Source organism: Myotis myotis, unplaced genomic scaffold (assembly GCF_014108235.1).
Source record: "Myotis myotis isolate mMyoMyo1 unplaced genomic scaffold, mMyoMyo1.p scaffold_m19_p_1, whole genome shotgun sequence".
In the NCBI taxonomy this organism is placed as follows: domain Eukaryota; kingdom Metazoa; phylum Chordata; class Mammalia; order Chiroptera; family Vespertilionidae; genus Myotis; species Myotis myotis.
This window is the reverse complement of record NW_023416313.1, coordinates 81714471-81740455: the sequence shown is the minus strand read 5'-3', so window position 1 is coordinate 81740455 and position 25985 is coordinate 81714471. Positions and strand designations below refer to the sequence as shown.

At 44.4% G+C, this 25985-nt stretch overlaps 1 protein-coding gene across 5 annotated transcripts in view; it reads right to left on the bottom strand.

The window, feature by feature from the left end:
- The window catches only part of LARP4B (La ribonucleoprotein 4B), a 108766-nt gene extending 105891 nt beyond the window's left edge, over nt 1–2875 (bottom strand). For 3 of the 5 annotated variants that reach the window (XM_036342638.1, XM_036342688.1, XM_036342707.1), the window contains exon 1: nt 2602–2875. The gene's annotated coding sequence lies outside the window, so the exon portion shown is untranslated. The remainder of the gene's footprint in view (nt 1–2601) is intronic. The other 2 variants (XM_036342662.1, XM_036342734.1) reach the window with 2 other exon arrangements.
- Between the last annotated feature and the right edge of the window lie 23110 nt (nt 2876–25985).

The window sequence follows — 25985 nt, the reverse complement described above, 5'->3', positions numbered from 1 at the left end:
TTATAGTCCTAGTTATCATCAAAAAGCATGAACTCCAGCATGACACAGAAATAAGGAGGTTCTCAGCCACTTCTTGGTTAGCAACACCAACCACACAGGTCTATCACTACAAAAACTTGTAAAGCACCAACTTGCACTTAAATATTTTAGAATTGTTTTATGATATATGAAGACTGCTTCAAAAAATACAAATGACTGAGTAAAATATTTGTTTCCACAGTTTAACTATATATTTGTCAAAATGTGCTTATTTGTGGAAATCATATTAAGTTCAATAAAATCTCCAAATCTCAGTATTTTTTAAAAACTCAATCCCTAGGAACATTACAAAAAATCAAAGTTCAGCTACTCTTCTACAAAACATGTTAAAATGAGTGTTAAAAACTTTTGTACCCACATTATCACCTATTTTCTCTCTGGCTCCTACTCAAATACTAGTATAGTATGACTATGACTCCTTTCTCCAAATACGCATTCTGTCCTCAGAACCTGATTTCTATGCCCAGATACATGTGATTAATTTTTTTAAAAATCTGTTAATAAAAATTGTCAATCACAGAAAAGATATTGAAAATAGTAATAAGGTAAGCACCATTTTCAAATTTCTTGATGACAATCTCAATAATTAAAAAGAAAAAAAGCCCTAGCTGGTTTGGCTCAGTGGATAGAGCATTGGCCTGCGGACTGAAGGGTCCCAGGTTCAAGTCCTGCAAGGGCTCATCCCCAGGAGGGGGCGAGCAGGGGGCAGCTGATCAATGATTCTCTCTCATCATTGATGTTTTTATCTCTCCCTCTCCCTTCCTCTCTGAAATCAATAAAAAATATATTTTAAAAAAGCTGATACATGCTTTAAAAAAATATATAGTAAAATCAGCCAACACCAATGTGTTACAACAGCCATATGAGGCTGATGTTGTCATCCATTCCCTTTAGAGATGAAAAAAGTTAAGTCCTGAGAGGGTAATTTCTAATCAATAAGAAGCCATGCCATTATTTCATGTAAATAAGGCATCTCACATTAACTTTTCAAAATACAGGATGAAACTTATTTCTAACCAAACAGAAATTTCAAAGGGAAGTACACAAGTCAAATTTATGGTTGAATAATAATAAACTTGCTAATCTGATGACTTTCAGAAATTATTTCACTTTTTAAGCAACTCAAGCAAACTTCGGTCAAGCGATTTCTTTATAGCTTGCTTATAAAACTGCCTTTCAGTATATGAAACACAGAGGAAAGTCGAAAAGCCATAACCATTTCAACTTCTGTAAATTACTGGGACTGTAAATTAGAGGGAGCCAGGCAGGTGGGGAAGCATGGAAATTGCACATTGCACATACTACCTGACCACCCCAGAGAAGTGAACATCACTCTTTCCCAACCCCTCCCCTTGGTCTTTGAAACTATAACTCAGCACCTATTTCAAGTGTCTTTTAAATACTTAATACAACTTAAGAGACCAACTAAATATCAAAAGAGAAAAAAACTTTCAAAAAGGAAAATAACCTATAGGCTTAACAATATTCGTCTTCAAGTTGGCATTATCTTTTTTAAAACACCCTCACACTTAAAATCTAATTTCCCAGTGAAGAAAAATACTTCCATTCTTTCAGTTATCCAAAACTTAAAAACTTTCACTTAAGATTAGGATAAGTTACAGTACAGCCGGGAGGGGCTCTCGAAATCCTAAGAGCTACCCTACAGATAATTTCCTCAAGTTTCATGTCACCCATATTAAAGACCATCTCACAAAAGAAAAAAATAAAGAGGAGGGAAAGTAATATTAGCTGCACAAAGAATTGCCAAACAAAGTTACACTGAAGTCTTAACTCTTCAAAGTTTACCTTCTGATTGGACAAGACGGAGAAGCAGGTGAGTAAGAGATTCCTGACCTGTCCCTTTCTCCACCGTGTCTCCTGGCCGTTTCGAACACCGGATATATAAAGATTTGATTTTTTTCTCTCTCTAATTCCTTCACAGTCTGCCTCTGCTCAAACCTATCGAGAGAACCGGAGTTTCCCAAACACACAGCGAGCAACAGGATTCCAACTTCCTGGTCCGAATGACCCTGCCCCCTCCCGGCCCGGCCGGCCACGGCCCCGGCCTCCGGGGCGGAGGCCGGGGCGAGGCCGTCGCAGTGCGGACCGGACCCGCGGTGGGGCCCAGACCCTGCCCTGTCCTGCCCGGACTCCAGACCACGCTCCTGCCGGAATCCCAGCCCTGCCCGGACCCCGGACTGCTACCCCGGGCCTGCCCGGACCCTGACCTGCGACACAGGCCCTGCCCCTGCCCGACCCCAAACCCTGCCGGACCCCGACTGTCTTACCGGGCAACCGGCCCTACCCAGACCACCGCCCTGCCTGGACCCTGCCCAGACTCCGACCCCAGCCTGTACTCTGGCCCTGCAAGGCGCCGCCACTCTGCCCGCCTCCCGACCCTCTCCGGCCCGGTCCTGCCCGCCGCCCAGCCGGCCGCGTCCTCCGGGAAGATGGCGGCCTATGACAGACGGGCACGGCGCGGGTCCGAGGCGGCTGCCGGGCGCCGGGGAGAGAGCGGAGGGAGAAAGAGGGGGCCTTGACCTGCCCGCCCGCCGCGCTCACCTGTCAGCGCCTCCGCCGCCCGGCCGCCGACCGCCGCAGCCCCGGTGCCCGGCGACCGCGCCACACGCGGACGGGCCGTGAGGGAGGGGCGGGAGCAGGGGCGCGGCCGGCCCGGGCGAGCGGCGGGGGACAGCGCGGGGCGGGCTGACGGCGGGCGGCAGCAGCTCCTTCCCGTTTCGGGCCAGAAAAATGTCTCAACCTCGCGACTCCGGGGCCCCAACGCTCCTTCCCGTTCGCATGAGAACACACAGCTCCCGCTTCCGGGACTAGGCGGAAGTCCCGCCCCGTTCGCCCGCGCGCCCGCGCACCCGCGCACTCAGTCGCCAGGCCCGCCGACTGGCGCTCACAGCCCGGGAGAGCCTTACGTCATGAAGATGCGGCGGCTCGATTGGCCGCACGAGGCGTCCAGCCCGCCCTCTCCTCCCGGCCTATCCGCGCGCGCGCGCGCACCCCTTCCTTTCGCCCCGTCGCCCGCGATTGGAGCGGGCGCGCACGCAGCAAGCCCCCGCCCCGCGCACACCGCCCCGCCCCGTCCACGCTTCCCGGCCCCACCCCGCCCTCCCCAGGCCCCCACCGCGACCTGGGGAAGCGCTGAGATCCGTCAGAGTACAGCCCCCGGCCCCCTCATCCCGGGACTGCGTTCCCCGGGCCTCTCCTCTGGCTGTCGGCATCCCAGGTGGAGCGGGCTGAGGAGAAGGCGGCCAGGTCGCAGGTGCCTCAGTCTCTCCTCGCTCTTGGGCCTGTCGGCTATTTTCTCTAAGGTTTCAGGGGGAGCGCTGAAAATTCGGGTATCTTCCCAAACACAACCTTCTCACCCACCTCTGACCATTTTGTGGGAAGAAAGAAACATAAGAAAAGCATGCACACCTTTTTTTAACTGGCTGCCTGATTTTCTGTACACCTGCTCTAATTGATTTTTTTTTAAATATATTTTTTATTGATTTTTTACAGAGAGGAAGAGAGAGAGATAGAGAGTTAGAAACATCGATGAGAGAGAAACATCGATCAGCTGCCTCCTGCACATCTCCCACTGGGGATATGCCCGCAACCCAGGTACATGCCCTTGACCGGAATCGAACCCGGGACCTCTCAGTCCGCAGGCGGACGCTCTATCCACTGAGCCAAACCGGTTTCGGCTCTAATTGATTATTGATGGTATATAGACATATACGAATTAGGCCAAATTATAGGATTTGACCCCTGTGACAGTGGCTTTCTGGGTCACCCTGCCCAGGCTTTTGGTGCACCCATGCTTCTTATAGATCCTTCCCGACGTATTCTGCATTCTGCACTTACAGTAATCTATTGGTAGGGTCACAGTATTGCCACCAGTGTGGGGTGCTTCCTGCTCTGTGATGTGTTTTCACATCCTAGCTCTAAGACAACTTGAAAGTTAAATAACGATATTCATAAGACTATCTTTAAGGAGAATAATCACATAAGGCTGATATTTGTCCTAACACTGAAATCATGCGTTAGAAGATTTTAGAGGGGGGAAAAACAAAAACGTTGAAAGCTCACCTTCCAAGAGAACCTGCCTGTTGGATATGTTGCAGAGCCCTTCTCAGGTGCCTCCTCTAAGCTTATGTCCACTTGTAACCTTTGAGACTAAGGCCTCTGCTCTTCCCGGTGACATCATCCCTGGGCCCAGTGATGGGGTCTGCCTGTGAGAGACCAGGAATAATTCTCTAAAGTTGGTAAGTTAGATTTTCATCTTGCTATACAGTCAAGCTCCTCAATTACAAAAAAAGACTACAAACCTAAATGATAGGAGAAAACGCTATATTTAAATGGCATCTCTTACTTTCTGTTCATGTCATGTGATCCTTCCTGAACAATCAACACTGGGTGTTTTGTTCCCCTGTGATTGTTGGTGGTGGTTGTTTTTGACACATGATTCAAATGAAACATCCATTTTCACCTTGGGATGTGAGGTTGTAACATAAAACACATGTCTGCAGCATTTCTACTTTAAAATGTAAGATCAACCTTTTTTTTAAAGCAAGCAAGAAGTTATTAAGCACAGCAAAAATATACTTAGGACAGTGAAACAAGGAAGGGCATAGAAGAATTAGCAGGACACCCTAGGCAGGGCTGCCGTGGCTCACTGGGAAGTCTGAGTAAGGGAGGAAAAGGTGGCCTTGGAGACAGCTTCAGGGGCTTAGCCCAGGACAAGCTGCCCCTGCCCATTGCTCCCCTGGTTGCAAGTCTCATGGGGTCTCTTAAAGGTTAGAGGGGGCCCTAACGGGTTTGGCTCAGTGGAAAGAGCATCGGCCTGTGGACTGAAAGGTCCCAGGTTCGATTCTGGCCAAGGGCATGTTCCTTGGTTGCGGGCACATCCCCAGTGGGAGGTGTGCAAGAGGCAGCTGGTCGATGTTTCTCTCTCATCGATGTTTCTAACTCTCTATCCTTCTCTCTTCCTCTCTGTAAAAGATCAATAAAATATATTTTTTAAAAAAAGGGTTAGAGGGGGGTCCCTTAAAGGTGGGTGGGGGAAGAGTGAAGGGAGGGAGAGTGCCAAGATCAACTTTTAAAAACCATTTTAACAAAAGTTTCTCAAATCATGTCAAGCAGTTACAAGTCCTACCTATCCTACCTAAAGAACTCTTTCCTTCTCCCTCTGAAGGATGGTTTTACTCCTCTCCCAATTGTTTTCATAGCAGAGAGGCTGGTCTCTGCTTCCGGGTCTCCTTACCCCATCACTCATTATGCCAACAGACATTTCCTTAAAAAAAGACTCCTCCCCTCAAGACTTGTTGTCCGCCCCGGAGGGTGAAGTCCACATGGTGTTCCATGGACTGGAAGGCCCTAGCCTGCTTTAGTCTGTCCCGTCCATCTCCTTTCCAGCCCTAGGTCAGACACCCTCACTTTTCAATCACACTCAAATAGCAAGTATTTTGAAATCACTGCGGTACTTCCTGGGTGTAGGTAGGAATAATGCACAGGCTTTACGCTATAGGACCTTATCGGTTACTGAAAGGCAAATCAACTGACAGTGGCCATAGTGTGTGGTGAGTCCTGTTAAAGACCAGAACAAAACAGAATCATGGGTTCCCAGATGTTTGCTGTTCCTGCAGTGAGTGTGGGGTGTATTTTCATTCCTGAGCACTGTGGTACTTTAGTGTCCTTTTATCTGTGCTCTTTCCTCTGCCGGAAGTGTCCTTCCCCTACTTCCACTCTGTTAAAAATCTGGCTAATTTCTCAAACTACAGCTCAAATGTCAACCATAAACCTTTTCCAATTCACTCTGGGTCCTCTTAGCGGTCTGTTCATAGCTCCGTTAAAGCTGCTATAATGATATTTACATGACTGTCTGCCAAATAAGGAAGGAGGCTCATAAGAGTGATATCTAGCACCAGGTGGGGGGTGGAGGGTAGGGACATAGGACCTCCTTAAAAATGTCTGTTGATTTAACCAATGAGAAAAGCAAGATATTATTCTCTTAGGAAAAAGCCTAAATTTCAGCTAATATATGGGAACATCCTTTTCTTTTTTTAAAGGAAATTTTAATAGTGCCTCTTTTAAAAAAAATTTATTGATTTCAGAGAGGATGGCAGAGGGAAAGAGAGATAGAAACATCAATGATGAGAGGGAATCATTGATCAGCTGCCTCCTGTATGCCCCACACTGAGGATCGTGCCTGATGAGAGGGAATCATTGATCAGCTGCCTCCTGTATGCCCCACACTGAGGATCGTGCCTGCAACCAGGAGTCAAACCTTCACCTCCTGGTTCATAGGTGGACACTCAACCACTGAGCCACGCTTTTCTTTGTTGTGGGGGGAAAAAACACCTTTATCCATGATTTATTTCCCATTATTGAAAATTACCTTACTTGTATGTTAGCAAACTCATTTGCTATGCTCAAATTTTATTTCTAATGGTATAGAACTATTCATTTACCCATGAATTAAATACTCAGCAAGTCCCTACTCTACCTCGGGGGGCTGTACTAAGTTCTGGGGAGATGCACAGCACAGACCAGAAGTCAGGTGAGCAGTGAGGGATAAAGAGAAATAAGGATGACTATGGAGTATGCACAGAGTGCCCGGGTAGTAAGCACATGGCAGGGGCTGCAGCCAACTTGGGAAGGAATCAGAGAAAGTGATAACTAAGCCAAGGCCAGAGAGACAGGAGTGTTGGGGAGGGGCGGGGAAGTGGGGGGAGGGCTGCCAGCAAACCTCCCAGCAGGGAGGGAGAGACCAATCCTGGTCAGAGAACAGAAGTGTTATAAAGCCAAGTTAGTGAGGAGGAAGTGGGCACAGGAGGCCAGAGGGGTAAGCAAGGCAGGAACCCCAAGCTCCTGTGGGCCACTTAAAATGTTTGAATTTGATAGTCAAGATTTTATATAATCAAAAAAAAGATTTTTATGATGAGGCAAGATGGGGTTTGTAAAAGGTTTTAAGCTCTGGAGGCTCTCTGGCCCCCAAAAGCCATTCAAATAGAAATAGAATAAGGAACTGGCTTAGTCAGATAGAAACATCAAAATGGATAATGACAGTAATACATTAGAACACATTGGAAAAAAAGAGTGCATGAGTTTATACTAAGAATATAAATGGGTAAATGACATTTAAGTTATCAACATTTCTGTTTCTACTTTCTATTCTATGTTTTTATTGACTTTAGAGAAAGAGAGAGGGAGAGAGAGATAGAAACATCAATGATGAGAGAAAATCATTGATTGGTTGCCTCCTGCATGCCCCCAACTGGGGATGGAGCCCGCAATCCAGGTATGTATCCTGACCGAGAATCGAACCTCCTGGTCCATAGCTCTACATTCAACCACTGAGCCACCCCGGCTGGGTGCCATTTCCATTTTATACATAAGGAAAGTGAACATCAGAGACATAAAACAATCTGCCCAACGTTCCCTTGCTAGTGAGTAGAAAGCCAGACTAGAACTCCAGATTGAGTGTGTTTCCCACCACACCATAATGTGTTCCATGTTCTGTCAGTGGAATGGAAGCCTGTTTGGGGAAACTTCACTTTCCATTCAGTGGAAATGTTTTTTGCTGTACCTTGCTTAACATAGCAAAGTGGAAGACAAATAGCTTTCTATATAAAGACTTATCCAGACTTAATCTATTGCTCCCTGATAAAATACAGTCAGACTGTGACATCTGTGCCCAGAAAAGAACAGCTTCAATTCCTCCTGAAGACATTAGAGTGTTATATGGGTCCAGCTCTGGTTATATAACATTTGTGAATGAAGATATGAGTTATTTTAAGTCTATTTGAAATTAGAATTCTTTTAGTCTTGAAGTCTTGATCCTATCGCCATATCCTAGTATGTTTGCTGAAATGCAGGTGGATGTGGCTCTTCTTAATATGCTTCCATACCCCACCTCCCTAAAAACAGAACTATTCAGTGAATACCTATAAAGAACCTGTTATGATCTTAAGCATGATGTTATTTGTTAAGGGGTATACAACAAAGTGCTTATTTTTGTAAGTATACAAAAGAAATGCTACGTATGATATAGGCTGTGTTCTCAAGGATATTATAATGTTTGGGGGGAGATGAGACATTTATGAACAAGACAATGTATAACAAAATACTAAATCAGAAGACAAAATGTGTTATTCTAAAAATAAGTGCTATAGACACCAAGGGTAGGGAGAAGGCTTAGCTTGCAGTGTTGGGACTTCAAGGACTGATGTGTTTCTGGGCCAGGAAGACAGCATAAGTGTGGTGTGTATGGAGTACAGTGTGAAAACTGGAGTATAGGTCAAAGAATGCAAAATGGGGAAGCAGTGAGAGGCAATGTGAGAAATGAGAAATTCAGGATAGTCCCAGGTTGTAACTGTCAGCACCAAACCGAGGAGTTTTGACTGCATCCTGAAGGCAATTGGAAGACTTTGAAAAGGTAAAGTTTCAAAGTTTCACTTAGAAGTTGTTGAGTTTAGGTGACAACTAGAGGTCAATCTAAATAATACAGAGAAAGTATTGAATGTTGGGTGGAAAGTTGGGCCTTAATATCTTGACTGGACAAAATCGTTGGCTCAATCCTAGCTTGTGTGGCTCAGTGGTTGAGCATCAACCCAGGAACCAAGAGATCACCAGTTAGATTCCCAGTCAGGCACATGCCCGGTTGTGGACTTGAACTCAGTGCAGGCAGAAGGCAACCAATCAATGATTTTCCTCTCTCATCAATGTTTCTGTCTCTCCCTCTCACCTTCCTCTCTCTCTAAAAATCAGTAAAAAATACATTTAAAAAAAAATCATTGGGTTGGGTGATGAGGTTATTGGTGGCAGAGAATTAGAACCCTGATTCTCTATGGTGAAAGGAGCTCAGACCCCGGACTTTCGGGTCAGTTCATTTGCTGAAAATGAGGTTAACTAGCAGGTTGGAGAAGTGATGGGGTCTGTAAAAAGTTGTGAGGAATGTGCTTGGGGGGAAATGAATGTTGAAGATGTCCTCTTTACTACTAAGTCACTTTTACAGATTTTAGGAACTTAGCCTGTTTTTCTCTCCTGTCCAAGTTTGTTACATATCTTCTTGATGGAACTCCTTCTCCTGCCCCCACCTGAGAATAAAGGAACAGAGAGAGCCCCATGTCCCCATGACCTTGCTATTACTTTTAAGTGATTGCAGTTCCAGTTGGTGTTATAGTAATCCAGTATTGCATGATACCTATTTTTGCCTTACTTTATATTCCTTATGTTAACTACTGTGTTTGAGCACCTTCACATATGTCCCAATTCCTTCCAAATAACTTATTTAACAAGGTCTTCTTTCCCAAACATCATAGTTGTACACACTTAAGCCAGAGGTCAAAAAGAGACTTTGGCCCTAACCCAGTGGTCCTCAACCTTCTGGCCCTTTAAATACAGTTCCTCATGTTGTGACCCAACCATAAAATTATTTTCATTGCTACTTCACAACTGTAATGTTGCTACTGTTATGAATCGTAATATAAATATCTGATATGCAGGATGGTCTTAGGTGACCCCTGTGAAAGGGTCGTTCGACCGCCAAAGGGGTTGTGATCCACAGGTTGAGAACTGCTGCCCTGACCGGTTTGGCTCAGAGCATCAGCCTGTGGACTGAAGGGTCCCAGGTTCAATTCTGGTCCAGGGCATGTACCTTGGTTGCAGACACATCTCCAGTGGGGAGTGTGCAGGAAGCAGCTGATCAATGTTTCTCTCTCATCGATGTTTCTGACTCTCTGTTCAACTCCCTTCCTCTCTGTAAAAAAATTAATAAAATCTATTTTTAAAAAAAGAGAGAAACTTTGTACTGGTAGTTAATTTTCTTTCAGATAGAACCATCTCTACAAAGTGTAGAAGGTAGTGTGTTACCAAATCTATAGTGGGAGTATTACTAATATTCAGCTTTGAGTGAGTCATCATAAATGATCATCACAAATATGGGAAGTTCTTTTAATTTCATGATCTAATGACATTTTTGGAACCATGGTCTCCTGTCTTTGGTTGTCACATTGAGGGAAGCCAGCTGACATGGCATAAGGACATCCCAGCAGCTCTAGAGAGGTACCTGTGGGAGAACTGAGACTCCTGCCAAAGGCCACAGAGGCTCCCTGGGAAGTGGGTTTTCCAGTTCCAGCGCAGCCTTCAGATGAGATCACACACAGCCCAAGCTGCTTCTTGACTGAGCCATGCATGAGAGCTAACCAGGAGTTGCCTCCTGCGTGCCCCCCAACTGGGGATAGAGCCCGCAATCCAGGTATGTGTCCTGACTGCTTTTTGAAATGGTAAGCTGGACCTTTGGTTGTGGTGTATTATTCTGAGGGTTGGGCTCAGCCAGCCTCCCTCCTGTAACTCAACTGTGAGATGCACGTTGGTACCTTTTCCCAGGAGAGCATTTTGAACATAGTAGTACATGAGAATGTGAATCAGAAGCTACTTTTCAGCCTTAATTCTAAATGAGAGTGATTTCTGTCAAGTGTTCTTTTTAATGAGAGTTGATTGGTTGAGCTAAGATTGACATTATCTAATAAAAGAGTAGTATGTAAATTAACCGTCACTCCACAACAAAAGATGGAGTCACCCATAGTGACTGGGGCGGGACGCTGGCTACGTCACCCCAGTGACTCGAGCCCAGCATCCGAGCCCCAGCTGCGTGAAGGGAGGGGAGGGGAGGGGCCTTGGGCTGGAGACTGGGGCGACACAAGCCCAGCATCCCTGCTGCAGTCGCATGGAGGGAGGGGAGGGACCTCAGGCTGGGCCAGGGCCAGGGATGCTGGCATCATTGCAGGCCAGGCTGAGGGACCACCCCCCCCCCTGCATGCACGAATTTCATGCATCGGGCCTCTAGTAGAATATAATATTTTTTTTTTTCCTTCACAAAGTTGTTGAAGGAGAAGTGGCAGTGAGGGTGATAGATATTGAGAATTGGTACATAAGATGCAGCAGGAAATCAGGAAAGCAATGGGAGAGCAACACCATTTGTTTAGTAATTGTAGTTGTTTCTGATCTTCTTGCCAACCTGTAAGCCCCATGATTCCAGGAACTCTGTTATCTCTAGCACCTGCAAATGCTTAGCATCTCAACTTCCATGCCCTGAGGAATGTGTGTGGCTGGGTCCTAGGGAAACTTGGCTCTTCAACATTCCTGCTGAAGGAGGAAAGCATCCTGAGTAGAGTAGGTTGCAGAGAGGAAAGAGGAAATATGGGGTGAGAAGACATGCACAAGCTGACTCCAATGCCTCAGAAAACAAGGGAGAATGTTAATAGCATGACCAAAAATCAGTCTTACTGGCATATAATGGGTGTAAATTAGAAAAATATGAACCAAAAGGACAGGAATTCTGAAGTTCGACTTCTCCACCAACACGATTGCCTTTCTTTAGGATTATCAATAAGCTTCTGCACATTGGGAACTCTAATTATTCACACACTTAACACCATGTCGCTAAAGACTAAAACTTCCAAATTCACCTGGAGATGGGCATATGTATTGATCAATGGTTGTCTCACTGAAAGTAGGGAAATCTAGCCCAGCTGGCATGGCTCCCTCTCATCATTGATGTTTCTATCTATCTCTCCCTCTCCCCTTCCTTTCTGAAATCAATAAAAATATATAGTTTTGTAAAAGTAGGGAAATCTAAATAGTCTAATTAATACAATTGCATCCGTTTGTCCATCACAATTCCTTTGGTAGGTGGTTGTTTAGTTTTCACAACAAAGGGAATGTCGAAATCTTGTTCAGCGTCATCGGCCTAGGGTTACAATCCTTAGAAAACATTGGGAGGGGACATGGGCCTTGGAGTGAGCAGATTTGGATTCGAACCTCAACTTCCACACTAGCCCCCTCCCTGTCTGATGGACCTGTGCCTGTCATTTATGTTGAGGGGTGGAGGAGAAACAAGTTTCCCTTCCTGTCAACACTGTTGCTTTGGATTTTTATTGCAGGCCTCCCCTGAGCTTGTCAGGTTAGCATGTGGCCCCTTTTGTCCACAGCTCTATATAGTTGGGCATTTTAAATTGTATTCAGTTCATTTATATTTAATATGAGAATTAATGTGATTAGGTTAAATTAATAACATGTATTCTATGCTCCCATTTTCCTCTTTTTCTACCTTCTTTTGTAGTAACTGACTATGTCTTAATGATTATCTCCTTTGTTAGCTTATTAGCTATAACTTTGTTATTTAAGGGGTTTCTTGAGTTTATAGCATGCATCATTAGCTTATCAGCATGAGTTCAAGTGTTATTATACCTTTTTATGTATACCAACAGAATGTTATAATAGTATACTTCTATTTTCTGTAGCAAGATCTGCATATTATTAAATTTGCCTGATCCAAAATTATATTCCTTCTACCATGATCCAGAAAATGTTTCTCAAGTTTCTATTGAACACATAAGCAACATATAAAAAAGATAAATACTTCATGACTACATTGGATTTATCCAAAGAATGCAAAATAGGTTAAAATGTGTCTAATTTTCTGTGTGATATAATTTACCAGTATATCTGGGTGCCATAACAAATACCAGAGAGTGGATAGTTTAAATAACAGAATTATTTAAACTAGAAGCTAGAAGTCTAAGATCAAGGTTCCAAGCAGATTCGGTTTCTGGTGAGATCCTCTGTGGCTTGCAGTCAGTTGCCTTCTGTCTATGTCATCACTTGGCCTTTCCTTAGTTTGTTTGCATCTAAATTGACCATTCCCACTTAGCTTCTCTCTAGCCTTAGGCTCAAAGGCCTTAAGGTCTGAACCATCTCTGCCCTTCCTGAGAGGAGACATGGCATGCTTGAGCTTCTTAGTAGCGAAACAGTGTGTGTAGAACCCCTGGAGAATGTTGCACAGTTGGGGCTCAGTGGTTTAAATGGCGTGGAAATGGGGTGACACAGGCGTTTTCAGTAGCTATTGAGCCTTTCTCAGAAAAGTGGGAAAAGGTATGTTACTCCTGCGGTAAAGCAGTAGGTTGGAAAATGGCTGCTCGGGGTAAAAATTCCCTCAATTTGTTGAATCAAAAGATTGAAGTAGAAACTATACTAAGACCAAAGAGAGCAGATGTATAGACAAAAATAAATTTTAAGAACACCCTCAAAAATATTATCTTTTTTTTTTTTTTTTTTAATAAAAGCATCCTGGGATGAAGACTTGGGTCAAAGCTACTGGAAATAAGAACTACCATAATTTTGACTAAATAGTTTTATCTATTGAGCTCCAGAAGTAAACCTTCTCCAGGGTGAAAAGGAAGCAACAGCCAGCATTTCATCACAAAACTGGTAGACCTTGCCAAAAAACAAACAAACAAATGAAAAAAAAATACACATTCTGTTCTGCTTCTTTCAGGTATGGAAAAAATATGACTCAGTTTGATCCAGTAGTACAGTCCACTGAGCAACCCCACCAGAGGTGCTGTGGATTTTCTGGGCAGTGAGTGACGTACACATTCCATCAAAGGATATCAGCCCTGTGTGTAACAGTGGAACTGTTAGGGTCACCGAAGGAGGTACATATGAGGCCAAACGGAGTAAAAAATTATTAAATTTTTAGGTCATCTGGAAAACCAGATGGGCTGAGCCCCAAAATGGCGCCAGCACCCAGGGACGGGGAGTCCAGAGATATTAAAGGACTCTAGGCGGCTTTTTCGGGGGGGAATTCTATGGGCAGGTCTGGATCCTGGGCAAGTCCAGAGGGGAAAGTTACTGGTCTTTGCAAACAGAATGTATCTAAGCGACAGGGAATGTCAGTTGTGAAATGATCAGTTTCCCAGGGGAGGGGATATCCATTTGATTATTTGATTAGACCTACCAGGAAGGAGGGAAGCACGTTTTGTGGGGTTTTGTTTTTTTATATATATATTGATTTTTTACAGAGTGGAAGGGAGAGAAAGAGTTAGAAACATCGATGAGAGAGAAACATCGATCAGCTGCCTCCTGCACATCTCCCACTGGGGATGTGCCCGCAACCCAGGTACATGCGCCTGACAGGAATCAAACCTGGGACCCTTCAGTCTGCAGGCCGCCGCTCTATCCACCGAGCCAAACCGGTTTCGGCAAGGAAGCAAGTTTTTAACTTGTTAGAACCCAGAAGGAGGAACTCTGTGGCCCTGGAAGAGGAGGTTAAGAAATCTCAGATTTTCTTGATTGACTAATGAATATTTGTTTCTTCTTTAAATTGTAAAAGCTCCCCCAGATCATTAAATTAATTACACAGTTTCTGAAAATTAATAAACCAGCCCTGGCCTGTGTGACTCAGTTGGTTAGAGCATCATCCCTGCACCTACCAAAGGGTCATGGGTTCGATTCCTGGTAGGAGCGGGGTACATACAGGAGGCAATGTTTCTCTCTCACATCTATGTATCTCTCTCTCTTTTCCCCTCTCCCTTTCTCTCTCATAATCTGAAAAACATATCCTCTGCTAAAGATTAAAAAAAACCAAATAAACCAAACCAAGTGGTTTAAAACTTGACATGGTTAAACTCCTGGCAGTGTGAGAGTGGACTTGAGTAGGACCAGACACATCACCAGGGCAAGGACCATCCAGCACATGGTTTCAACAGGCAGTTCTCTCCTCTGCACATGCGGTGCACAATAATACAATGTGGAAAACATGCCTCCAAATGCAGAAGGCAAACTACCTTTTTGAAAATTGATTTTAGAGAGAGAGGGAAACATGGATGTGAGAAAGAAACATCAATCCGTTGCTTCCCATACACACCCCAACCAGGGATCAAATCCACAACCTAGGTATGTGCCCTGATTGGGAATCAAACCCAAAACCTTTTGGTGTATGGGACAGTGCTCCAACCCAAAGAGCCGCCCCACCAGGGCTGCCTTGTTTTTTAATTAAACTTTTAATTTTGAGGTAATTATACCTTCATATGCATTGATGAACAATAATACATAGGGCCACAGGTGCCCTCTCCCCTTTTTCCCAGTAATGGCATTGTGCACAATGGTAGTGCAACATCACAACCAGAACACTGCTCTCCCTTCTTCCCCAGCACACAATGGGTTCCTGACGTTCTTACGGCAGGGGAGCACATCCCTACGCCCACGTAGTTTATGGCTATGTTGGACTCTACACATGGACTAGTTGACTTTAATTCACATGGATGCTCCCAAAACACTTTGGTTCCGCTAAAAAGCAAACAAACAAAAACAACCAGGACACTGACACTAATACATTCATGATATGGAACACCCACTTCTGCCTTATTCCTGGCAACCACTAATCTGTTTACCATTTCTGATTGTCATTTCAGGAATGTTCTATAAATGAAATCATAGAGTATGTAACCTTTTGGCTTTGGCTTCTTTCCCTCAGCATAATTCTCTGAAGAGTCACTCAGGTTGTGCTTGTGTATTGACATTTTGTTCCTTTTTATTGCAGAGTGCTGTTCTGTGGTGTGGATGGACCACAGCTTAGGCATTCCCTGGTGGAAGACATCTGGTTTGTTTCCACTGTGAACTGTTACAAATAAAGCTGCTATGAGCATTTGTGTACAGGTTTTTGTGTGAACATAAGTCTTCAAGGAAGTACAATTACTGCCCAGGCAGCATGGCTCAGTGGTTGAGCATCGACCTATGAACCGGGAGATCACAGTTCAATTCCCGGTCAAAACACATGCCCAGGTTGTGGGCTCAGTCCCCAGTGGGCGGCATGCAGGAAGTAGCCCATCAATGATTCTCTCTCATCATTAATGTTTCTATTTCTCTCTCCCTCTCCCTTCCTCTCTGAAATAAAAAAACCCTATATAATAAAGAGGTAATATGCAAATTGACCCTCATGCTATCATGCTATCACAAGATGGCTGCCCTGCCCAGCCCCTCCCCCAGCCCTACCCCTGATCAGCCTCTCTCACCCCAATTGAGGGTGGGGGGTTGGCTAGCACAACCCCTCACCCAGGCCGGCCACAGCCCCACACTTTCCTGAGGCTGGGGATACCCTAGGCAGGCTGCAGGCACGGTGTTGGTCAGGGGTAAAGGTCCTGGCTGTCCCTGGCCTAGAGAGTCCAGAAAACCTCAGCAGTGACCAAGACCGAGTGGAAAGGTCCCTGCAGGCATTTATGACTCAAAATACCAGGAGGAGGTGGAGCATCTTGAACCTGCAACCCTGGTGTCTGCACACCAAGCCTGGGGGCACAACATGCCGGTGGTGCCTGTGGGTGAAAGGGGGAGAGCAGGGAGCTGGGTGCGGAGCTGGGAAGGGCCTAGAGTCTTCGGGAGTAGCCCGCCTGCTGAGGTGGCTGTGACCTGAACGCTCAGGCTTGGTCAAAGCCCCTGGTCAGCTCTGCCGCCTGCCTTCCAGGAGTGGCTAGCCCTGAGTGGCTGGCATTGTCCTCAGAGAAGCAGCTGTCAATGGGCTCAGTTAAATAAGAGAAATCAAAGAGCTGAGAATAAATATCCTCCCAGCCCCTTCCTATGGCCCCAGGTGAGGAGGGCTGGGGAGGGGGGTAATAGAAAATGGCTGCTGCTTTGCATTTTATAATGAAAAGACTCCTGCTATATAGAGAGGAGAGCTGATTCGTTTCCAGCAACACCTGGCATGTTCCCTGCCCTAGCCCTGAAGCCTGACAGCACCTAGCGAAGGTGTGTCCACACAGCCACATTGGCCTGGCTCCTGGAACGTTGGGAGCAAGTTTGAGCTGCATTGATTAAAAAAAAAAAAAAAAAATAAAGATTGAAAAACACCTCTTTGTACTCAAATGGCACTATAAAATGCAGATTACAGCATCTGATTTTGTCTTCTGTGTTGATTTTGAGGCAGAGCACAAATAGGTTCATGGGAAAAGCAGAAAAAAACAAAGGAAAAGGGGGAGGATTCTGCTGTCCACAGCACTGAACGTTGTTTTTTGTTTTTGTTTTTGTTATTTTTCCTTCTGTTCTTCAAGTCAGTATATGCCATTTAAACCACTTTATGGTGTTAGGTAATGAGCTAATGCTTCCTCTATTAAGAGCAAGCAGCAGTGCTTTTCGTATGAGTCACATACATTTAATCCATTCAAATGGAGCACACTGCGTGGAGAGAATGGTATGTGTCATTATATAGGGTGTCCCAAAATTCACGCAAGAAGTAATTTTGATAGAAAACACAGGTTTATAATTAAAAATTGTAAATTTTTTATTGATTCATAAAATATACAGTATAGGGTTATGTATGGAATAGCACATCAGGTAAATGACCTCCACGGCTTTGCTGGCACATACGTAAAGCCGTGGTCTTCATTGGTCTTCATTGTCCCTGCTCCTGGGCCATAACTGGTACTTGGCAATGCTTATCAAATTGAAGGGATTGAAATCAAATGGCAACAGATATTAGAATCTGATTAAATAAACCAAGTAAAATTAGGCTTTTATTTTTTGTTGTTGTTGTTAATGCTCACGCAAAATTCAAATCTTGCATGAATTTTGGGACACCCTATATAAAGAACTTGGCATTATGATGCTATCTGGCTGAAGATCTTATTTATTTTTCAATTTAGAGAATGTTGACAAATCAGGCATTGAAAATGAATGTGCATGCTTAAATGCATGACTTTATTTTCATCCGGAATGACCAAACGACCAGTCACCAGGAGGTGCACTGGTAGGTCCCACGGCGCGGCGGGTCTGGGGTCTCATGGCTCGGCGGGTCTGGGTGAGGCTGCGTGGTGCGGGCCAGGGCCGGGGGACCTGAGGCCACACCCCTCGCCCCCGATGCCAGGATGTGAGGTTGCGTTCCCCCGCCCAGTGCCCAGCGGGGCTTGAAAGGGATGGGGCGGGCTGGGTCTTGGTGTCGCTCAATGGGGGTGGGGCCAGCCGGACACGTCTATTATAGAGAAAGGGCAAATAGCAATATTAAAATATTTCCTCTAATTAATTCCCTTTCAATGTACACGAATTTCGTGCACCGGGCCACTAGTATATATATTTTAAAAAGTGTAATTACTGAGTTATATGGCAATTGCATGTTTGGTTTGTTAAAAAAAAAAACCAAACTAAAAGCTGCCAAACTGCTTTTCATAATGACTGCACCATTTCTCCCCACCCTCCCCAGCATTGGATGTTGTCCTGATTTTATTGTTACTGTTGTTTTTTAAAGCCATACTGATAGGTGTATAGTAATATCTCACAGTGGTTTTAATTTGCATTTCCCTGATGGCTTATTATGTTGAATATCATTATGTTGAAGATCTTTTCATATACTTATTTGGCATCTGAATATCCTCTTTGGTGAAATGTCTTTACATATCTTTTTTCCAGGTTTTACTTGGATTGTTTGTTTTTTATTATTGAGTTGAGTTTTGAAAGTTCTTTATATAGTTGGGATACTAGTTCTTTGTTGGAAATGGGCTTTGTGAACATTTTCTCTCAGTTTATAGTTTGTCTTTCCATCTTCCTAACATGGTCTTTTGCAAAACCATGCAAAAGGTTTTATTTTTGATGAAAACTAATTTATCTGTTTTTTCTTTTAGATATCATGTTAATAATGGTGTGGAGTCTAAGAAATCTTTATTTAGCCATAGATCTTGAATATTTTCGGTGTGGTTTTTTTCCTAAAAGTTTTATAGTTTTGTATTTACATTTAAGTCTGTGATCCATCTTGAAATGGGGTAGACTGATTCCATCACTTTATTCTTCTTTTTCAAAATTGGTTTAGCTAGTCTAGTTCCTTTTTCTTTCTATATATATATTCTAAAGTTTTCTATATCTACAAAATATCTTGCTGGCATTTTGACAAGAATTATATCTATGTGGGGAGAATTGGGATTTTTATTATGCTTATTCTTCCAATCTACGAACTCCCTATTTTTCCATTTATTTAGATCCTTTCGATTTCTTTCATTACATTTTGTAATTTTCAGCATACATTCAAATTCTATACATGCTTTGTTAGATTCACACCTAAGTATTTTTTTTCAGTGATTGTAAATTACATTGTATTTTTAATTTTGGTGTCTATTCATTATTAATATATGCAAATACAGCTAATTTGAATGTTTACTTGTGGATCCTGTGATCCTGCTAAACGCATTCTAGTGCTTCTTTGGTTGATTCCTTTGGATTTTCTATGTAGAGAAGCCTGTCATCTGCAAATGACAGTTTTCTTTCTCCCCTTCTTATAAATATGGCTTTTATTTCCTTTTCTTTGCTTATTATATTGGCCAGGACTTCCAGCACCATGTTGAAAAGAAGGGTGAGAACAGACCTCTTCACCTTGTTCCTAGTTTAAGGGGAAAGCACTGTCTTTTCCAATAAGTATACTGTTATCTGTAGGTTCATGTGTTTTATTAAGTTGAGGAAGAGCCACTATATTCCTATTTGAGAGTTCACTTTTTTTTAAAATCATGAATGTGTGTTAATTTTATTGATATGCTTTTTCTTTTTTAAGTTGTTAATGTGGTAGATTTCACAGATTGACAGTTGAAAATTGGGCCAGCCTTCCATCCCTAGAATACACGTGGTCACGATATAGAATTCTGTTTATCTATGCTGAATTCTATTTGCTATTTTGTTGTAAAGTTTTGTATCTGTATTTATGAGGATATTGGTCTGTAGGTTTCCTTTTTGGTACTGTCTTTGTCTGGTTTTGTTATCAGAGTCATACTAGCTTCATGAAATAAATTAAGAAGTGTTCTCTCCCCTTCTGCTTCCTATAAGATTATGGAGAATTGGTGTTAATTCTTTAAAATGTTTGGTAGCATGCTGCAGTGAAATTCTCTGGGCCTAGAAGTTTTAATATTTGGGCAAAGTACTTGCTTTCTACATATGGTTTGATGGTGTGTCAGTGAAAGTCACTCAAAGAAATGTAAGTTGGTATATATTGACTTGCTGAAACTTTAATGATTTTTCATATTTCATACAGTGATTAGGGATTTATGCATATGTATTTCCTTTGATCATCATACCAATGATGTGAAATCAATGGGGCAGGATTAGTCTCCTCTTTCAATTTTATTTCAGTTAAAGATACAGGCTCAAAGGTTGAATGACTCAAGCAAGTTCTCTTAATAAGCTGGGGAGGAGCAAAAACAAGCTTGGCATTCAGATTTTCTGATTCACTTTTTTTTTTCCATGATGGGAAATGGGAGATTATATTTGCTTAGTATTTTTAAAAAATTAAGCTATCCTAGAAAAGGCAGGTGAACATAAAGTGTGTGGAAACTGATTGTCCCTAGGTATTACTTCATAGAAGCATGAGTTCTCAAAGCACTTAATGGTCCCACAAGCATTTTTTAAAATATATATTGTGAAAGGAGTTTTGGGAGAGTTTTTAAGCCCAGCAGCAGGGAGACTCTTAAAGACACGGGTCTATATTATGGTCTTATAGTTTTGTTTGCATGTCATCTTTTTGAGACTAAAGGTCCAGACCAGTCTACTAGCCATGAAGTATGTCATCAGGTTAACTCCTCCTGTAACCATGGCATTCTTCCATGTCTAATAAACAGAGGGCAGTTGGAGTTGGCCAGGAAGTAGGAGGACAGGGCAGCAGGCCTTCCATTTGTTCCCCCACAGACAGCCTCTCTTCACCCTGGTATCTGCGTCCCTTGCCAATGCTCAGAGGTAATGAGATAATTAAGAAGAAAGGCAAAGAGTCAGTAGTTATATTTATGCCTCACAAAATGAACACACACACACACACGCGCGCACACGCACACACACACACGCGCACACACGCTCAGAAAGCTCTACTTTCTCCTTTCAGATTATCCAAATCGTACACATCCTTCACAGTATTACTCACATATCATCTCTTCTCAAAGCCTTGTACAAATGGGGTTTCTCCTGCCATCATTAGCATTTTACACACTTCTTTTTCTTTTTTATACAAATTTCTTTGCCGTGTTGCATGCATGTTCACTCTCTGAATAAACAATAAGCTCTTAATTTCTGGGACCAGATTCTGTATGAGCTTATTCACTGCCCAACTCAGGATATTGGATACAGGTGTGCAGGCCACCATTTGGTCAACTGGTCTACTTGCTACACCCTAGGTGGGCCTCGTGCTTTCCCCATTCGTTCCTAACCGGGCTCTTCCCTCTACTTAGAATGTCCTTCTCAGTTCTACTAACTTTGTTCCCGGGCTATTCTACTGAGGGCAAATCTGTTCAGGAGCAGCAGCGGTTGTGCTTAAAAAAGGGGAAGGGGGATTTATTGTCTCCCCACCCCTTCATATGCACATTTCATACAAGCTGAAATGCTAAAGGAATCCTATCAATGACACCCATATAGCCACCACTCTTGTTCAACTGTTTTTATTGTATATTGTTTTGAATGGTTTGTACTTACTTTACCTTACAATTCTTTTTCAATTAATAAAGTAGCAAAATGAAAGTACTTATAGAAAAAGCCATTAGGGCCAGGGTCTGGGCCCAGGCCTGGCAGCTCTGAGTGGCTGGGTGAGAGCTCCCTTCACCCCTGTGCTGGCTCGCCTTTGGACCGGCCTCTCTCTTAGCTTCCTGCTGAAATCAGTCTTGCTCAGAAACCTGGCCTATTTGGCTAAACTCTTGACACTCTTTGCCAGTCTTCCTTCCTCTTCCCCTTGTCCTTCCTCTTCTTTCTTTCTGTTCCTGGAACTAAGCAGGTGCCTCCCTGCAACTCTGAGTATCATCCACTGTTTATTTTTGCTGCCATGATCCATCTTCTTATTGCATTCTTCCAGGAAGTGAGTTTCTGTCCAGGTCAAGTCTGACAGGGGATTGTAGCGCCAGCCCGATCCTCTGGGTTAGAACCCTCCTCCTCAACCCTGGTTTCCTCCCGCTCTTCCCTTTCCCAAGGTCCATGACCCTGTGGTCTTTTTTTTTTTTTTTAACAGGATTATAGTTCAATATGAGAAGTTGGAGATATATATATATATATTTTTTTAAATATATTTTATTGATTTTTTTACAGAGAAGAAAGGAGAGGGATAGAGAGTTAGAAACATCGATGAGAGAGAAACATTGATCAGCTGCCTCCTGCACACTCCCCACTGGGATGTGCCCGCAACCAAGCTACATGCCCTTGACTGGAATTGATCCTGGGTCCCTTGAGTTCGCAGGCCGACACTCTATCCGCTGAGCCAAACCAGTTAGGGCGACCCTGTGGTCTTAATATGGGATGTGGTGGGTGAAAGTCCCCTCATTCCTCTAAGTGGCTGTAAGCATGTGTCCCATGCTCTGTCTTCTTAAATTATAGTTATCTAAAAACATCTGATTTTCCTTACCAAATTTTAATCTCTAAGTGGCATAAACAATTTCTCACATGCTTTTCCTCAGCCAGAGTCTCTATAAGAAAAGGTGTTCATGTATTTCCTAAATTTATTGAATGAATTTACTGACATAAGAAAGGAAAAATTGTGGTAGAGTGGACTTAGAAAAGTTTGGAAGCATCACGGTGATCGGGATTTAAAATAAGGGACGGTCCTAATAAGGAGGAGGAAGGTGGGAGGCTCTGAGAAAAAGCACAAGGAGAGAGGCACCTCCTGCAGACAGAGGAATGCAGATGTCAACATACTGGTAAATACAGGTGTGCATGGTGGGGACCAGGGCAGTGCCTGGTGGAGCAGAGGGTCAGCTGGGGAAAGTTGAAGTGTTAGGATAGGTAATGGAGTGTGTGAAGAGGAGGGCAAGGGGTCATTTCAGGAAGGGCTTTGAGCTGCAGGCGAGCGTAGCATGATGACTACTTCTCTGGATAGCAATATGCAGGATACAGGAAGGTAAGGAGGCCGAGGTAAGGACGGAAAATGATTTATGACAAATAGTATTTCACCTTGGACCCTTGTGTTGTGTTGTTTTTGTTTTTTCCATCTTGGACTCTTTGTTCCTTTGGGCAAAGGGGACACACCCTCTCCTCACATTGGCTTGGAAGATGCCAAACTTCAGCTTTTAGTTTTGCAAAGAGAAGCCAGTTTTTTTTTAAGTCAGAAGTTTGGTATGTGCTAAATGTGTTCACAAACCTTTCTAAAGGTAATCGGGAAAGAAATAAAAACAGAACATCTGATTAGGAAGGTGTTGAGTAAGACCACATGTATTTGTTATGAGATTCCTTCCTAGAAGTAAAATTGTTCCAGCGAGGTAGATGAATGGTCCAGTGCCACCATTCTTTCCACATTCCGGAAAGTTTAAGAATGTTCTTACTTAGAAAATCACTGGAAAATATGACAGCAAGTACATGGCCTGAATAATTTCCAGGATTTTATTAGTGGGTGCTTTTTGCAGGAGTCCAGAGTAAAGCCTTTCCTCTGGTTCCACTCGATTGCGTCAGTGTTCTTGCGATACTGGATACTGAGGGCAATAAACACTCTTAATTTCTGTCACTCCCTTCTTACAACCGCTTATGCTTCTTGACTCGAAAACATCTCTCTTCTTATATACTACTAGAGGCCCGATGCATGAAATTCGTGCAAGGGTAGGCCTTCGTAGCCCTGGCTGCCTCACAGCCCCGGCTGCCTCATGGCCCTGTCCCCTACCCGCACCCACCTTAGCCTGCATCCTCCGCCACACCCCCCTGGTTCCCCGGTTCTGCGGAGCCCCCCATCAATCGCCCCATAGAGGGTGGCCTGGGCCTCCCTCTTTGAGGCGATTGCAAAGCCCACATTCATTGATTGCCCCCTGGCCGGTGGCCTGGGCCTCCCTCTTTGGGGCAATCACAGAGCCACCCAATTGATCACCCCGCTGGCTGGGGGCCTGGGCCTCCCTCTGCAGGGTGATCATGGGGTGATGGCAGGCCCCCTGACCAATCGTATCGCACCTGCCTTGGCTGGCCTGGCACCAGTGCATGTCCTAGTGTCCACTACTTCCCTCAGATTCTGAAAGAGGTCTGAGCCCCCTCAGACATGCTGAGACCCACCAATGCAGGCACATCCCTGAGCATGAAGCACATTACCTGCCATCTAAATGTTGCTCATGTGACAGGAGGTTGCAGTTCCTCTGTGTCCTAGCGTGGTCATCCAGAAGGTCGTCCGGACAGTCATTCTGCTCTTCGGTCATTTGGTCGATTTGCATAGTATGCTTTTATTATTACAGATTGCCCAAAGTCCAGGATAATCTTCAGTTATATATTCTCAAACTTCTTTCCTAACCTTCAAAGAAAACACTCATATTCGGTTCTTCTGGCGAGTCCACAGACAGACTGTCAGAAGCTACAGGGTGTGAACTCCGCGCAGGTATCCCAGAGCCTGACACGGAGGCCCGGCTCCGTGACTGTGACCTCCACAGGCTGCTCCTCTGAGGGCACATGGATGCCGCTGACAGTTCCTTTGGTCTGTGGGTCACGATTACAGTGAGTGTGAGCCTGAAGAACACACTTTAACACAGAGGAACTGCAACCTCCTGTCAACATTTAGGTGGCAGGTAATGTGCTTCATGCTCAGGGATGTGCCTGCATTGGTGGGTCTCAGCATGTCTGAGGGGGCTCAGACCTCTTTCAGAATCTGAGGGAAGTGGTGGACACTTTCCCTAGAAAGATGCCCATCAATGTTTGTCATTTAGGGCTGCACAGACAGACCAAAGGCCCTTCCAATGAACCGTAGTGTGAATCCCGCCTTAGGGCTTGGACTGTGGCCTCTCTAGATCCACACCCTGAAAGAGCCTGTGACACAGTGAACATTCGACACCCACTCAGCAATAGCAGAGAAAACGAGGAGCTTAGTCATTGTCTTGTCCAAATAACATTGAAAATCCCAGGAATATTTTTTCCTCCCACTTATTTGTCATACTTTGATTTTAGTTCAGGGGCACAGGTGTATGTTCCATACTGGAGCAGGGAAACATGGGGCCCCAGGGTTCAGTCGGGGGAGGTGATTGGTTCTGGCATTGTATTCAGAGTCTGCACACAGCAGTCTACACCACCCCTGCCTCCCTCTGTGTCCTCACTAACTCCGTGCTACCGCAGACCTCCTCTGCCTCTCAGACCAACGGGCTTTCTCCTGTGTTGGGGCTTCTGTGTATGCTGTCATCTCTTCTGAAATACCCTTTCCTGTCATTTTGTACCCAGCAAAAACCCTGATAGAGGAAACAGAAAGGAGCTGAGGGAGAATAAAATGGGGCAGTTTGGGTGGCCAGGGATGGACTTCCCTGAGGTGGTAACATTCATGTGGAAACTTGAAGGGTTCCAGGCAGATGGCATAGCATGCTCAAAGGCCCTGCGTGAGAAAGGGCTGGTCAGGGTCCCAAGAGTGAAAAAAGGCTGTACTACTGGTCTCAATCAACCTGGGCTGCCCAACAGACTAGGGGCTTAGACAGACATTCATTCCTCAGTCTGGAGGCTGGAAGTCCAAGGTCAAGGCAATAGCAGATCTGGTATCTGGTGAGAACCCACTTCTTGGTTCACAGATGGCGTCTTCTTGCTGTGTCCTCACATGGTGGGAGAGGCAGTGGAACTCTCTGGAGTCTCTTTTATAAGGACACTTATCTCATGATGAGGGCTCTACCCTCATGACCTAGGTCACTCCCGAAAGCCCACCTCCTACTAGTACTACTGTTACCTTGGGGGTTAGGATTCAGCACATGAATCTGGGGAACTCAGGCATTCATCCCATGGCACTAGCTGAAAGTGTGTGTGAAGGGAGAGGTTGGGCCTGTAGGAGATGTGCAGCCATAGAAGGAGTTGAGCATCTCATGGTAAAGATTTTGAAGTTTATTCCAATAGGGGATCATTGAGCATTTAAAATCTAAAATCAAGAGATTATCTGAGTAGGATTTAGGAATATCATTGCTCATATTTCTTCTGGGCACAAAATGGGTTGGAAGAGAGTGTTGGTTTTCAACTTGTGAAGATTTTGACCCAGGGCATATTTGGCAATGCCTGGATATGTTTTGGACATCAGGGTTGGTAGGGGACGGCGGGAGCAGCAGCTGTAGGCATTGAATGAGCGGAGGCCAGGAATGCTGCTCAACACCCTACCATGCATAGGTCGGCACTTACCCACACCCCACCCCCACGACAGAGTGTCATCCAGCCCCAAATGTCAACAGTGCTGCTGCTGAGAACCCGAG